This window comes from Geotrypetes seraphini, chromosome 1 (assembly GCF_902459505.1).
Source record: "Geotrypetes seraphini chromosome 1, aGeoSer1.1, whole genome shotgun sequence".
Lineage (NCBI taxonomy): Eukaryota > Metazoa > Chordata > Amphibia > Gymnophiona > Dermophiidae > Geotrypetes > Geotrypetes seraphini.
In genome coordinates this window covers 483,794,587-483,808,500 of record NC_047084.1, presented here as the reverse complement: position 1 = coordinate 483,808,500, position 13,914 = coordinate 483,794,587, and the positions used below count along the sequence as shown (strand labels likewise).

At 41.5% G+C, this 13,914-nt stretch overlaps 12 non-coding genes across 12 annotated transcripts; all 12 read right to left on the bottom strand.

The window, feature by feature from the left end:
- Positions 1-607: 607 nt before the first annotated feature.
- On the bottom strand, positions 608-680 carry TRNAF-GAA. Its single transcript has one exon. It is a non-coding gene; the product is annotated as a tRNA-Phe (tRNA).
- Positions 681-1,120: 440 nt separating this feature from the next.
- On the bottom strand, positions 1,121-1,192 carry TRNAQ-CUG. Its single transcript has one exon. It is a non-coding gene; the product is annotated as a tRNA-Gln (tRNA).
- Positions 1,193-1,588: 396 nt separating this feature from the next.
- Positions 1,589-1,661, bottom strand: TRNAF-GAA. Its single transcript has one exon. It is a non-coding gene; the product is annotated as a tRNA-Phe (tRNA).
- Positions 1,662-2,100: 439 nt separating this feature from the next.
- Positions 2,101-2,172, bottom strand: TRNAQ-CUG. The gene has a single exon. It is a non-coding gene; the product is annotated as a tRNA-Gln (tRNA).
- Positions 2,173-3,539: 1,367 nt separating this feature from the next.
- TRNAF-GAA lies at positions 3,540-3,612 on the bottom strand. Its single transcript has one exon. It is a non-coding gene; the product is annotated as a tRNA-Phe (tRNA).
- Positions 3,613-4,513: 901 nt separating this feature from the next.
- TRNAF-GAA lies at positions 4,514-4,586 on the bottom strand. The gene has a single exon. It is a non-coding gene; the product is annotated as a tRNA-Phe (tRNA).
- Positions 4,587-5,493: 907 nt separating this feature from the next.
- Positions 5,494-5,566, bottom strand: TRNAF-GAA. The gene has a single exon. It is a non-coding gene; the product is annotated as a tRNA-Phe (tRNA).
- A 439-nt stretch (positions 5,567-6,005) lies between these two features.
- On the bottom strand, positions 6,006-6,077 carry TRNAQ-CUG. The gene has a single exon. It is a non-coding gene; the product is annotated as a tRNA-Gln (tRNA).
- Positions 6,078-7,446: 1,369 nt separating this feature from the next.
- TRNAF-GAA lies at positions 7,447-7,519 on the bottom strand. Its single transcript has one exon. It is a non-coding gene; the product is annotated as a tRNA-Phe (tRNA).
- A 904-nt stretch (positions 7,520-8,423) lies between these two features.
- On the bottom strand, positions 8,424-8,496 carry TRNAF-GAA. The gene has a single exon. It is a non-coding gene; the product is annotated as a tRNA-Phe (tRNA).
- Positions 8,497-8,936: 440 nt separating this feature from the next.
- Positions 8,937-9,008, bottom strand: TRNAQ-CUG. The gene has a single exon. It is a non-coding gene; the product is annotated as a tRNA-Gln (tRNA).
- A 4,263-nt stretch (positions 9,009-13,271) lies between these two features.
- TRNAF-GAA lies at positions 13,272-13,344 on the bottom strand. Its single transcript has one exon. It is a non-coding gene; the product is annotated as a tRNA-Phe (tRNA).
- Positions 13,345-13,914: the final 570 nt, after the last annotated feature.

The window sequence follows — 13,914 nt, the reverse complement described above, 5'->3', positions numbered from 1 at the left end:
GGAAATCTACGCATACAAACTTACTTGTCCCGAGTAAAGAAAATGGTTTCTACTCCTTCTTTCCAACCAGTTTCCATTGGTAAAGGCCCTTTACAATTTGACTCTTAATGTACCTATATCCCACCATTTAGCTTTAAAGGAAAACAGGATCCATTGAGTTTTGAAGTCAGATTCGTGGAATCAGAGACCAGAATGCTAACCATTACACCATGGAACTAAAAACACGCATAGGTTTTGAAGGAATGTGATGCTGTATATCATATAATTGCCAGCCTCTCTTGATGCATTTCTTTCCATTTCTAATAATCCACCAAGGTTAATTCTCACTTTAATGCCTGAGCCTTTGGCCTTCATTTAAGGAATCCACAAACTAAAAATGATTTAGTGATAAATGCCAGGCAATATTGTTGCTAAAGATTTACCCAGAAAGTTCTATGTTATTGGATATCCTGTAACCGAGATCTGCCTCCTATAACAATACTTTCCTTCAGGGGGTCTAGCTACCTCAGCTGGGCTTGATCCCCTACTGTGCTCGAATGCTTTTGTTTATGGAGGTGGGCTGTACTATCTTGGGGGCCTTTTCTACTCTGTTAGGTGAGAAAAAGAATGCTGAAACCTAGGATTGAACCAGGGACCTTTAGATCTTCAGTCTAATGCTCTCCCAACTGAGCTATTTCAGCTGGTTTTGGTGGTTTTGCCCTTTGCCTCAACAGCTGCAAAATGTCTTCCTGTGAATATACTTTCTTTTCCAAAAAGAGAAGGCTATTTAAGACCAACGTTCTGCCCTCGCTCATCGAAAACTCTGATGGTCTACCTACACCAGAAATTCCAAAAGCCTCAGTGTCAGTGGGATTCATGCATAACACAGGAGTCAGAAAGCCAAAGAGTTACTGGTCGCCATCCATCCAAAAGTCATAAAGGCCAAGAGTTACCTTCCTGGATGTTGCTTTCCTGGTATTGATCCTTTTTCCTTAAGGAAATCTATACATACAAACCTACTTATCCAGGGTAGGGAAATGGTTTGCTACTCCTTCTTTCCAACCAGTTTCCATTGGTAAAGAACCTTGCCAATTTGCCTCTTAAAGTAGCTTTTTCCCGACATTAAGCATTAGAGGAAAACAGGTTCCACTGAGATTTGAACTCAGATTTCTGGATTCAGAGTCCAAAGTGCTAACAATTACACCATGGAACCAACAATATATGTAAGTTTTGAAAGAATGGGATGCTGTACATCATACAATTGCTAGACTCTCTTAGAGCAATTCTTTCCATATCTAATAATCCATCAAGGTCACTTCTCACTTTTAATGCTTGCGCCTTCTGCCATCATTCAAGGAATCCCCAAGCTGAAAAGGATCTATTGAAGAATGCTAGGAAATTTTATTGCTAAGGATTAATCCTGAAGGTACCATGTTGTTAGAACTACTGCAGCCGAGATCTGCCTCCTACAGCAATGCTTTCCTATAGGGGGGGGGTCTAGCTACCACAGCTGGGAACGATCCCCTACTGTGCTCGACTGCTTTTGTTTATGGAGGTGGGCTGATAATATCTTGGGGGCCTTTTCTACTCTGTTAGGGGAGAAAAAGAGTGCTGAAACCTGGGATTGAACCAGGGACCTTTAGATCTTCAGTCTAATGCTCTCCCAACTGAGCTATTTCAGCTGGTTTGGTGGTTTTGCCCTTTGCCTCAACAGCTGCAAAATGTCTTCCTGTAAATATATATTCTTCTCCAAAAAGAGAAGGCTATTTAAGACCAACGTTCTGCCCTCGCTCATCGGAAACTCTGATGGTCTACCTACACCAGAAATTCCAAAAGCCTCAATGTCAGTGGTATTCATGCATAACATAGCAGTCCAAAAGCCAAATGGTCACTGGTCGTTATCCATCCAAAAGTCATAAATGCCATGGGTGACCTGCTTGGATTTTGCTTTTCTTATACTGATTCTTTTTCCTTAAGGAAATGTACGCATTCAAACCTACTTGTCCAGGGAAGGGAAATGGTTTGCTACTCATTCTTTCCAACCAGTTTCCATTGGTAAAGAACCTTGCCAATTTGCCTCTTAAAGTAGCTATTTCCCGACATTAAGCATTAAAGGAAAACAAGTTCCACTGAGATTTGAACTCAGATTCCTGGATTCAGAGTCCAGAGTGCTAACAATTACACCATGGAACCAACAACATATACAAGTTTTGAAAGAATGGGATGCTGTACATTATACAATTGCTAGACTCTCTTAAAGCAATTCTTTCCATATCTAATAATCCATCAAGGTCACTTCTCACTTTTAATGCTTGCGCCTTCTGCCATCATTCAAGGAATCCCCAAGCTGAAAAGGATCTATTGAAGAATGCTAGGAAATTTTATTGCTAAGGATTAATCCTGAAGGTACCATGTTGTTAGAACTACTGCAGCCGAGATCTGCCTCCTACAGCAATGCTTTTCTAGAGGGGGGTCTAGCTACCACAGCTGGGATTGATCCCCTACTGTGCTCGAATGCTTTTGTTTATGGAGGTGGGCTGGTAATATCTTGGGGGCCTTTTCTACTATGTTAGGGGAGAAAAAGACTACTGAAACCTGGATTTGAACCAGGGACCATTAGATCTTCAGACTAATGCTCTCCCAACTGAGCTATTTCAGCTGGTTTGGAAGTTTTGCACTTTGCCTCAGCACCTGCAAAATGTCTTTCTGTGAATATACTTTGTTTTCCAAAAAGAGAAGGCTATTTAAAACCAACGTTCTGCCCTCGCTCATCGGAAACTCTGATGGTCTACCTACACCAGAAATTCCAAAAGCCTCAGTGTCAGTGGGATTCATGCATAACACAGGAGTCAGAAAGCCAAAGGGTCACTGGTCGTCATCCATCCAAAAGTCTTAAAGGCCATGAGTTACCTTCTTGGATGTTGCTTTCCTTGTACTGATCCTTTCTCCTTAAGGAAATCTACGCATACAAACTTACTTGTCCCGAGTAAAGAAAATGGTTTCTACTCCTTCTTTCCAACCAGTTTCCATTGGTAAAGGCCCTTTACAATTTGACTCTTAATGTACCTATATCCCACCATTTAGCTTTAAAGGAAAACAGGTTCCATTGAGTTTTGAAGTCAGATTCGTGGAATCAGAGACCAGAATGCTAACCATTACACCATGGAACTAAAAACACGCATAGGTTTTGAAGGAATGTGATGCTGTACATCATATAATTGCCAGCCTCTCTTGATGCATTTCTTTCCATTTCTAATAATCCACCAAGGTTAATTCTCACTTTAATGCCTGAGCCTTTGGCCTTCATTTAAGGAATCCCCAAACTAAAATTGATCTAGTGATAAATGCCAGGCAATATTGTTGCTAAAGATTTACCCAGAAAGTTCTATGTTGTTGGATCTCCTGTAACCGAGATCTGCCTCCTATAACAATACTTTCCTTCAGGGGGTCTAGCTACCTCAGCTGGGATTGATCCCCTACTGTGCTCGAATGCTTTTGTTTATGGAGGTGGGCTGTAATATCTTGGGGGCCTTTTCTACTCTGTTAGGTGAGAAAAAGACTGCTGAAACCTAGGATTGAACCAGGGACCTTTAGATCTTCAGTCTAATGCTCTCCCAACTGAGCTATTTCAGCTGGCTTGGAAGTTTTGCCCTTTGCCTCAGCAGCTGCAAAATGTCTTCCTGTGAATATAATTTGTTTTCCAAAAAGAGAAGGCTATTTAAAACCAACGTTCTGCCCTCGCTCATCGGAAACTCTGATGGTCTACCTACACCAGAAATTCCAAAAGCCTCATTGTCAGTGGGATTCATGCATAACACAGGAGTCAGAAAGCCAAAGGGTCACTGGTCGTCATCCATCCAAAAGTCTTAAAGGCCATGAGTTACCTTCTTGGATGTTGCATTCCTTGTACTGATCCTTTCTCCTTAAGGAAATCTACGCATACAAACTTACTTGTCCCGAGTAAAGAAAATGGTTTCTACTCCTTCTTTCCAACCAGTTTCCATTGGTAAAGGCCCTTTACAATTTGACTCTTAATGTACCTATATCCCACCATTTAGCTTTAAAGGAAAACAGGTTCCATTGAGTTTTGAAGTCAGATTCGTGGAATCAGAGACCAGAATGCTAACCATTACACCATGGAACTAAAAACACGCATAGGTTTTGAAGGAATGTGATGCTGTACATCATATAATTGCCAGCCTCTCTTGATGCATTACTTTCCATTTCTAATAATCCACCAAGGTCAATTCTCACTTTAATGCCTGAGCCTTTGGCCTTCATTTAAGGAATCCACAAACTAAAAATGATCTAGTGATAAATGCCAGGCAATATTGTTGCTAAAGATTTGCCCAGAAAGTTCTATGTTATTGGATATCCTGTAACCGAGATCTGCCTCCTATAACAATACTTTCCTTCAGGGGGTCTAGCTACCTCAGCTGGGATTGATCCCCTACTGTGCTCGAATGCTTTTGTTTATGGAGGTGGGCTGTAATATCTTGGGGGCCTTTTCTACTCTGTTAGGTGAGAAAAAGAATGCTGAAACCTAGGATTGAACCAGGGACCTTTAGATCTTCAGTCTAATGCTCTCCCAACTGAGCTATTTCAGCAGGTTTTGGTGGTTTTGCCCTTTGCCTCAACAGCTGCAAAATGTCTTCCTGTGAATATACTTTCTTTTCCAAAAAGAGAAGGCTATTTAAGACCAACGTTCTGCCCTCGCTCATCGAAAACTCTGATGGTCTACCTACACCAGAAATTCCAAAAGCCTCAGTGTCAGTGGGATTCATGCATAACACAGGAGTCAGAAAGCCAAAGGGTCACTGGTCGTCATCCATCCAAAAGTCTTAAAGGCCATGAGTTACCTTCTTGGATGTTGCATTCCTTGTACTGATCCTTTCTCCTTAAGGAAATCTACGCATACAAACTTACTTGTCCCGAGTAAAGAAAATGGTTTCTACTCCTTCTTTCCAACCAGTTTCCATTGGTAAAGGCCCTTTACAATTTGACTCTTAATGTACCTATATCCCACCATTTAGCTTTAAAGGAAAACAGGTTCCATTGAGTTTTGAAGTCAGATTCGTGGAATCAGAGACCAGAATGCTAACCATTACACCATGGAACTAAAAACACGCATAGGTTTTGAAGGAATGTGATGCTGTACATCATATAATTGCCAGCCTCTCTTGATGCATTTCTTTCCATTTCTAATAATCCACCAAGGTTAATTCTCACTTTAATGCCTGAGCCTTCTGCCATCATTCAAGGAATCCCCAAGCTGAAAAGGATCTATTGAAGAATGCTAGGATTTTTTATTGCTAAGGATTAATCCTGAAGGTACCATGTTGTTAGAACTACTGCAGCCGAGATCTGCCTCCTACAGCAATGCTTTCCTATAGGGGGGGGGTCTAGCTACCACAGCTGGGAACGATCCCCTACTGTGCTCGACTGCTTTTGTTTATGGAGGTGGGCTGATAATATCTTGGGGGCCTTTTCTACTCTGTTAGGGGAGAAAAAGAGTGCTGAAACCTGGGATTGAACCAGGGACCTTTAGATCTTCAGTCTAATGCTCTCCCAACTGAGCTATTTCAGCTGGTTTGGTGGTTTTGCCCTTTGCCTCAACAGCTGCAAAATGTCTTCCTGTAAATATATATTCTTCTCCAAAAAGAGAAGGCTATTTAAGACCAACGTTCTGCCCTCGCTCATCGGAAACTCTGATGGTCTACCTACACCAGAAATTCCAAAAGCCTCAATGTCAGTGGTATTCATGCATAACATAGCAGTCCAAAAGCCAAATGGTCACTGGTCGTTATCCATCCAAAAGTCATAAATGCCATGGGTGACCTGCTTGGATTTTGCTTTTCTTATACTGATTCTTTTTCCTTAAGGAAATGTACGCATTCAAACCTACTTGTCCAGGGAAGGGAAATGGTTTGCTACTCATTCTTTCCAACCAGTTTCCATTGGTAAAGAACCTTGCCAATTTGCCTCTTAAAGTAGCTATTTCCCGACATTAAGCATTAAAGGAAAACAAGTTCCACTGAGATTTGAACTCAGATTCCTGGATTCAGAGTCCAGAGTGCTAACAATTACACCATGGAACCAACAACATATACAAGTTTTGAAAGAATGGGATGCTGTACATTATACAATTGCTAGACTCTCTTAAAGCAATTCTTTCCATATCTAATAATCCATCAAGGTCACTTCTCACTTTTAATGCTTGCGCCTTCTGCCATCATTCAAGGAATCCCCAAGCTGAAAAGGATCTATTGAAGAATGCTAGGAAATTTTATTGCTAAGGATTAATCCTGAAGGTACCATGTTGTTAGAACTACTGCAGCCGAGATCTGCCTCCTACAGCAATGCTTTTCTAGAGGGGGGTCTAGCTACCACAGCTGGGATTGATCCCCTACTGTGCTCGAATGCTTTTGTTTATGGAGGTGGGCTGGTAATATCTTGGGGGCCTTTTCTACTATGTTAGGGGAGAAAAAGACTTACTGAAACCTGGATTTGAACCAGGGACCATTAGATCTTCAGACTAATGCTCTCCCAACTGAGCTATTTCAGCTGGTTTGGAAGTTTTGCACTTTGCCTCAGCACCTGCAAAATGTCTTTCTGTGAATATACTTTGTTTTCCAAAAAGAGAAGGCTATTTAAAACCAACGTTCTGCCCTCGCTCATCGGAAACTCTGATGGTCTACCTACACCAGAAATTCCAAAAGCCTCAGTGTCAGTGGGATTCATGCATAACACAGGAGTCAGAAAGCCAAAGAGGTCACTGGTCGTCATCCATCCAAAAGTCTTAAAGGCCATGAGTTACCTTCTTGGATGTTGCTTTCCTTGTACTGATCCTTTCTCCTTAAGGAAATCTACGCATACAAACTTACTTGTCCCGAGTAAAGAAAATGGTTTCTACTCCTTCTTTCCAACCAGTTTCCATTGGTAAAGGCCCTTTACAATTTGACTCTTAATGTACCTATATCCCACCATTTAGCTTTAAAGGAAAACAGGTTCCATTGAGTTTTGAAGTCAGATTCGTGGAATCAGAGACCAGAATGCTAACCATTACACCATGGAACTAAAAACACGCATAGGTTTTGAAGGAATGTGATGCTGTACATCATATAATTGCCAGCCTCTCTTGATGCATTTCTTTCCATTTCTAATAATCCACCAAGGTTAATTCTCACTTTAATGCCTGAGCCTTTGGCCTTCATTTAAGGAATCCCCAAACTAAAATTGATCTAGTGATAAATGCCAGGCAATATTGTTGCTAAAGATTTACCCAGAAAGTTCTATGTTGTTGGATCTCCTGTAACCGAGATCTGCCTCCTATAACAATACTTTCCTTCAGGGGGTCTAGCTACCTCAGCTGGGATTGATCCCCTACTGTGCTCGAATGCTTTTGTTTATGGAGGTGGGCTGTAATATCTTGGGGGCCTTTTCTACTCTGTTAGGTGAGAAAAAGACTGCTGAAACCTAGGATTGAACCAGGGACCTTTAGATCTTCAGTCTAATGCTCTCCCAACTGAGCTATTTCAGCTGGCTTGGAAGGTTATGCCCTTTGCCTCAGCAGCTGCAAAATGTCTTCCTGTGAATATACTTTGTTTTCCAAAAAGAGAAGGCTATTTAAAACCAACGTTCTGCCCTCGCTCATCGGAAACTCTGATGGTCTACCTACACCAGAAATTCCAAAAGCCTCATTGTCAGTGGGATTCATGCATAACACAGGAGTCAGAAAGCCAAAGGGTCACTGGTCGTCATCCATCCAAAAGTCTTAAAGGCCATGAGTTACCTTCTTGGATGTTGCATTCCTTGTACTGATCCTTTTTCCTTAAGGAAATCTACGCATACAAACTTACTTGTCCCGAGTAAAGAAAATGGTTTCTACTCCTTCTTTCCAACCAGTTTCCATTGGTAAAGGCCCTTTACAATTTGACTCTTAATGTACCTATATCCCACCATTTAGCTTTAAAGGAAAACAGGATTCCATTGAGTTTTGAAGTCAGATTCGTGGAATCAGAGACCAGAATGCTAACCATTACACCATGGAACTAAAAACACGCATAGGTTTTGAAGGAATGTGATGCTGTACTATCATATAATTGCCAGCCTCTCTTGATGCATTACTTTCCATTTCTAATAATCCACCAAGGTCAATTCTCACTTTAATGCCTGAGCCTTTGGCCTTCATTTAAGGAATCCACAAACTAAAAATGATCTAGTGATAAATGCCAGGCAATATTGTTGCTAAAGATTTGCCCAGAAAGTTCTATGTTATTGGATATCCTGTAACCGAGATCTGCCTCCTATAACAATACTTTCCTTCAGGGGGTCTAGCTACCTCAGCTGGGATTGATCCCCTACTGTGCTCGAATGCTTTTGTTTATGGAGGTGGGCTGTAATATCTTGGGGGCCTTTTCTACTCTGTTAGGTGAGAAAAAGAATGCTGAAACCTAGGATTGAACCAGGGACCTTTAGATCTTCAGTCTAATGCTCTCCCAACTGAGCTATTTCAGCAGGTTTTGGTGGTTTTGCCCTTTGCCTCAACAGCTGCAAAATGTCTTCCTGTGAATATACTTTCTTTTCCAAAAAGAGAAGGCTATTTAAGACCAACGTTCTGCCCTCGCTCATCGAAAACTCTGATGGTCTACCTACATCAGAAATTCCAAAAGCCTCAGTGTCAGTGGGATTCATGCATAACACAGGAGTCAGAAAGCCAAAGAGTTACTGGTCGCCATCCATCCAAAAGTCATAAAGGCCATGAGTTACCTTCCTGGATGTTGCTTTCCTGGTATTGATCCTTTTTCCTTAAGGAAATCTATGCATACAAACCTACTTATCCAGGGTACGGAAATGGTTTGCTACTCCTTCTTTCCAACCAGTTTCCATTGGTAAAGAACCTTGCCAATTTGCCTCTTAAAGTAGTTATTTCCCGACATTAAGCATTAAAGGAAAACAGGTTCCACTGAGATTTGAACTCAGATTCCTGGATTCAGAGTCCAGAGTGCTAACCATTACACCATGGAACCAACAACATATGTAAGCTTTGAAAGAATGGGATGCTGTACATCATACAATTGCTAGACTCTCTTAGAGCAATTCTTTCCATATCTAATAATCCACCAAGGTCACTTCTCACTTTTAATGCTTGCGCCTTCTGCCATCATTCAAGGAATCCCCAAGCTGAAAAGGATCTATTGAAGAATGCTAGTCAATTTTATTGCTAAGGATTAAACCTGAAGGTACCATGTTGTTAGAACTATTGCAGCCGAGATCTGCCTCCTACAGCAATGCTTTCCTAGAGGGGGGGGTCTAGCTACCACAGCTGGGAACGATCCCCTACTGTGCTGGACTGCTTTTGTGTATGGAGGTGGGCGGGGAATCTCTAGGGGGCCTTTTCTACTCTGTTAGGGGAGAAAAAGACTGCTGAAACCTGGATTTGAACCAGGGACCTTAAGATTTTCAGTCTAATTCTCTCCCAACTGAGCTATTTCAGCTGGTTTGGCGGTGTTGCCCTTTTCCTCAACAGCTGTAAAATGTCTTCCTGTGAATATACTTTCTTTTCCAAAAAGAGAAGGCTATTTAAGACCAACGTTCTGCCCTCGCTCATCGAAAACTCTGATGGTCTACCTACACGAGAAATTCCAAAAGCCTCAATGTCAGTGGGATTCATGCATAACACAGGAGTCAGAAAGCCAAAGAGTTACTGGTCGCCATCCATCCAAAAGTCATAAAGGCCATGAGTTACCTTCCTGGATGTTGCTTTCCTGGTATTGATCCTTTTTCCTTAAGGAAATCTACGCATACAAACGTACTTGTCCCAAGTAAAGAAAATGGTTTCTACTCCTTCTTTCTAACCAGTTTCCATTGGTAAAGGCCCTTCATAATTTTACTCTTAAAGTACCTATATCCCGCCATTTAGCTTTAAAGGAAAATAGGTTCCATTGAGTTTTGAAGTCAGATTCGTTGAATCAGAGACCAGAATGCTATCCATTACACCATGGAATTAAAAACACGCATAGGTTTTGAAGGAATGTGATGCTGTACATCATATAATTGCTAGCCTCTCTTGATGCAATTCTTTCCATTTCTAATAATCCACCAAAGTCAATTCTAACTTTAATGCCTGAGCCTTTGGCCTTCATTTAAGGAATCACCAAACTAAAAATGATCTAGTGATAAATGCCAGGCAATTTTGTTGCTAAAGATTTACCCAGAAAGTTCTATGTTGTTGGATATCCTGTAACCGAGATCTGCCTCCTATAACAATACTTTCCTTCAAGGGGTATAGCTACCACAGCTGGAATTGATCCCGTACTGTGCTCGACTGCTTTTGTTTATGGAGGTGGGCTGATAATATCTTGGGGGCCTTTTCTACTCTGTTAGGGGAGAAAAAGAGTGTTGAAACCTGGGATTGAACCAGGGACCTTTAGATCTTCAGTCTAATGCTCTCCCTACTGAGCTATTTCAGCTGGTTTGGTGGTTTTGCCCTTTGCCTCAACAGCTGCAAAATGTCTTCCTGTAAATATACTTTCTTCTCCAAAAAGAGAAGGTTATTTAAGACCAACGTTCTGCCCTCGCTCATCGGAAACTCTGATGGTCTACCTACACCAGAAATTCCAAAAGCCTCAATGTCCATGGTATTCATGCATAACATAGCAGTCCAAAAGCCAAATGGTCACTGGTCGTTATCCATCCAAAAGTCATAAATGCCATGGGTGACCTGCTTGGATTTTGCTTTTCTTATACTGATTCTTTTTCCTTAAGGAAATGTACGCATTCAAACCTACTTGTCCAGGGAATGGAAATGGTTTGCTACTCCTTCTTTCCAACCAGTTTCCATTGGTAAAGAACCTTGCCAATTTGCCTCATAAAGTATCTATTTCCCGACATTAAGCATTAAAGGAAAACAGGTTCCACTGAGATTTGAACTCAGATTCCTAAATTCAGAATCCAGAGTGCTAATCATTACACCATGGAACCAACAACATATACAAGTTTTGAACGAATGTGATGCTGTACATCATACAATTGCTAGACTCTCTTAGAGCAATTCTTTCCATATCTAATAATCCACCAAGGTCACTTCTCACCTTTAATGCTTGCGCCTTCTGCCATCATTCAAGGAATCCCCAAGCTGAAAAGGATCTATTGAAGAATGCTAGGCAATTTTATTGCTAAGGATTAAACCTGAAGGTACCATGTTGTTAGAACTATTGCAGCCGAGATCTGCCTCCTACAGCAATGCTTTCCTAGAGGGGGGTCTAGCTACCACAGCTGGGAACGATCCCCTACTGTACTGGACTGCTTTTGTGTATGGAGGTGGGCGGGGAATCTCTAGGGGGCCTTTTCTACTCTGTTAGGGGAGAAAAAGACTGCTGAAACCTGGATTTGAACCAGGGACCTTAAGATTTTCAGTCTAATGCTCTCCCAACTGAGCTATTTCGGCGGTTTTGCCCTTTTCCTCAACAGCTGCAAAATGTCTTTCTGTGAATATACTTTCTTTTCCAAAAAGAGAAGGCTATTTAAGACCAACGTTCTGCCCTCGCTCATCGGAAACTCTGATGGTCTACCTACACCAGAAATTCCAAAAGCCTCAGTGTCAGTGGGATTCATGCATAACACAGGAGTCAGAAAGCCAAAGAGTCACTGGTCGTCATCCATCCAAAAGTCTTAAAGGTCATGAGTCACCTTCTTAGATGTTGCTTTCCTTGTACTGATCCTTTCTCCTTAAGGAAATCTACGCATACAAACCTACTTGTCCCAAGTAAAGAAAATGGTTTCTACTCCTTCTTTCCAACCAGTTTCCATTCGTAAAGGCCCTTCATAGTTTGACTCTTAAAGTACATATATCCCGCCATTTAGATTTAAGAATACAGGTTCCATTGAGATTTGAACTCAAATTTGTGGAATCAGAGACCAGAATGCTAACCATTACACCATGGAACCAAAAACATTCCAATGTTTTGGAAGAAATGTGATGCTGTACATCATATAATTGCCAGCCTCTCTTGATGCAATTCTTTTCATTTCTAATAATCCACCAAGGTCAATTCTCACCTTTAATGCCTCAGCCTTTGGCCTTCATTTAAGGAATCCCCAAGCTGAAAATGATCTAGTGAAGAATGCCAGGCAATTTTGTTGCTAAGGATTTACCCAGAAGGTTCTACGTTGTTGGATCTTCTGTAGCTGAGATCTGCCTCCTACAACAATACTTTCCTTCAGGGGGGTCTAGCTACCCCAGCTGGGATCGATCTCCTAATATGCTGGACTGCTTTTGTATATGGAGGTGGGCAGGGTATCTCTAGGGGGTCTTTTCTACTCTGTTAGGGGAGAAAAAGACTGCTGTAACCTGGATTTGAACCAGGGACCTTTAAATTTTCAATCCAATGCTCTCTGAACTGAGCTATTTCAGCTGGGTTAACGGTTTGTTCTTTGTCTCAACAGCTCAAAAATGTGTCCCTTTGCCTACACTTTCTTTCCCTTAAAGAGGATATTTAAAACCAACGTCCCACCCTCTCTCCTCAGACACTTTGATGGTCTCCTTACACCAGAATTCCAAAAGCATCAATGTCAGTGGGTTTCATCCATATCACAGCAAAGGGTCACTGGACGTCATGCATCCAAATGTCATGGATGACCTGCTTGGATGTTGCTTTTCTTATACTGATTCTTTTACATTAAGGCAACCGATGCCGATAAACCTACTTGTCCTAGTTAAGGGAAATGGTTTTCTACAACTTCTTTCCAACCAGTTTCTATTGGTAAAGGACCTTGCCAATTTGCCTCTTAAAGTAGCTATTTCCTGACATTAAGCATGAAAGGAAAACAACTTCCAGTGAGATTTGAACTCAGATTCGTGGATTCAAAGTACAGAGGGCTAACCATTACACCATGGAACCAACGAGCCAGGCAGTTTTTGAAAGAATGAGATGCTGTACATCATATAATTGCTACGTTCTTGAAGCTCTTCTTTCAATATCTAGTAATAAACCAAGGTCACTTCTCACCTTTAATCCTTGCGCCTTCTGCCATCATTCAGGAATCCCCAAGCTGAAAAGGATCTATTGAAGAATGCTAGGCAATTTTATTGCTAAGGATTAACCCTGAAGGTACCATGTTGTTAGAACTACTGCAGCCGATATCTGCCTCCTACAGCAATGCTATCCTAGAAGGGGGTCTAGCTACCACAGCTGGGAACGATCACCTACAGTGCTGGACTGCTTTTGTATATGGTGGTGGGCGGGGAATCTCTAGGGGGCCTTTTCTACTCTGTTAGGGGAGAAAAAGGCTGCTGAAACCTGGATTTGAACCAGGGACCTTTAGATCTTCAGTCTAATGCTCTCCCAACTAAGCTATTTCAGCTGGCTTGGAAGTTTTGCCCTTTGCCTCAAGAGCTGTAAAATGTCTTCCTGTGAATATACTTTCTTTTCCAAAAAGAGAAGGCTATTTAAGACCAACGTTCTGCCCTCACTCTTCAGAAGCTCTGCTGGTCTACCTACACCAGAAATTCTATAAGCCTCAATGTCAGTGGGATTCATGCATAACACAGCAGTCTGAAAGCCAAAGGGTCACTGGTCGTCATCCATCCAAAAGTCATAAATGCCATGGGTGACCTGCTTGGATTTTGCTTTTCTTATACTGATCCTTTTTCCTTAAGGAAATCTACGCATACAAACCTACTTGTCCAAGAAAGGGAAATGGTTTCTACTCCTTCTTTCTAATCAGTTTCTATTGGTAAAGACTCTTGACAATTTGCCTCTAAAAGTATCTATTTCTCAACATTAAGCAAACACAGGTTCCATTGAGATTTGAACTCGGATTTAAAGTTCAGAATACTAACCATTACACCATGTGTTAGTTTTGAAGAATGGGATGCTGTACATCATATAATTGTCTCAATGAATCTTGGAATGAAGACCAGCATTAGGGAGA